Genomic DNA, 2,000 nt, shown 5'->3' with positions numbered 1-2,000 from the left:
TTGTAAGCACAATAAAATCCAACCCTAAGGCCGTTCCCCGTCAGGCCGTTCTTTACGAATAAAAAAAAAATCCAACCCTCGTATCGATTGCATGCGCAGAGTGCAATCAACTCCCGAGATGAATTAATAGTAATTAATAATAACTCCAACCAAAGCAAGGGCAATGCTACACCGTTTGCTTTCCATTACTAGCACACCGAAGTGAACTGGTGAATGGGAAATTTTTATTCAGCATTGCACGATTGCAAAAAGCGAAAATAAAAAATCGCTCGCCACCGATTCAAATGTGGAGCATAAAATTATAGACACTGAACGAACGAAACTGAAACAGAATCGGGCGTACATTTCAGTGGGAGGTTCTTTTGACGAATTTTCCAGCCCTCACCAAAAAAAAAAACAAGCCGTCCGTTCAAAGCCTCCCATAACCATACCATAACCAAAGCCGATGCTAATGATCGCAGCTCGCACGGTCACGGTTGCCGTCATAATCATGGTTTGCCAAATCAAATTTGACCGTTTGATTTCGGTCCGCAAAACGATCCTTGCAAAATTTACTGTTCCGAACAAAATGGTTTTAAAAATAAGCGGATTCGATTGGCTTGGACTGGGGTTGCAATTTTCAGATCATTTTCAATGGCAAACGGCAGCGACGTTTTGCAAGTTTTAAGACACAGCCAGACGTCGCCCTGCAGTTCAGACTGACCTTATCCCTGAAAATGACCTCACAGGTAAGTGTTGCTGTGTCATTTGATCGTGCCCGAGATGAGATAATAATTCCTGGGGCCCAGCACGTTCGCCCGCCACCGCCTGGGGCTGTCACCGGTTGGTTTTTCCTTCTCTGCGCGGTTGTTATAAGGCATATTTTCCGGCATTAGCAAACACGAATCGCAATTTAGCTTATACCGTACGCGAGACCGACACGTTTTGAATGCAAATGTGTAATTTGAAGCTGTGAGTTGGTGTGGAAATGGAACCGCGAGCGGATACGGTTTGGTTGCCCTTCTGTAGGGTTTTTCAATTTTAGTCTCGTTTGGAAATGTTCAAGTGATAATTGTTCGGGTGGAAATGTGGAGAAGAGATGCAGCTGATTGTTGAGCGCAAGGTCAAGCAATTCGATTATAGATAACTATTTCTGAGGAAAATGTGATGCATTTGAATGGAATTGATTGGGAGTAATTTTACTGTCAATATGTTATTTAATTTTTGTCATTTAATGACGTTTTAATCCGGGAAAGTTCTCTATGGCTTTGTACTTAAAGCTTTACAAATTTAAATAAAAAAATTCCTTGAATTTTGATATTCCTACAATTTATAGGAATAACTTGTTTGGGTTTCCTGGAGGAAATGAGCAGAAATAAATATTTTCTTTATTTATTAAATGATTAATATTCATTTTATTTATTTATAATAAGGCCAGTTACAATTTAAAATTTCTTATTTTATAAAGGCTTACTATTTAATAATATATTACTTCATACAGTTTGTGTTCATCCAGCTAATGTGAACTTCCATTTCTATTCGTATGCTAAACATCATCGCACCCGCAAAACCGCTCTCTATTTATGCGCTTACGAATCTCTTGACAGGCGCGTGAACCTAATGCAGATGCAGCGGATCGTTCGAAATGCACCTGTGCAGCGAAGCTTCCTCCTCATTTCCCTGCACACGTGCATCCAACATCGAACCGCACCATTTCCTTCCCATCGCAACCGCCCTCCCCCCCCCCTCCTTACATCCCACAGCAACGTTGTTACGATGACACTAAGAAACGGAGAAGAAGGCGACGACGAAAAACACTCCCGTGGTTGCTCCCCGGTGGAGGAGATCCGTCCACCCGTGGCGCGTGAGATCGCGTGCCGTTTGCGTGTGGAAGAAGGGGCAGGGTGGTTGGAAAACTCGGAGCCGAACAGTTTTCGCTTTCTTTACCGTAACGCGGTACCGGTTGCAGTGTGTCGGGCGCCGGTTCTTCGCCCTATATAAAGGGGGTGAAATTTTATGGT

This window comes from Anopheles stephensi, chromosome 3 (genome assembly GCF_013141755.1).
Source record: "Anopheles stephensi strain Indian chromosome 3, UCI_ANSTEP_V1.0, whole genome shotgun sequence".
Classification (NCBI taxonomy): Eukaryota; Metazoa; Arthropoda; class Insecta; order Diptera; family Culicidae; genus Anopheles; species Anopheles stephensi.
Note: the sequence above shows the minus strand (reverse complement) of the source record.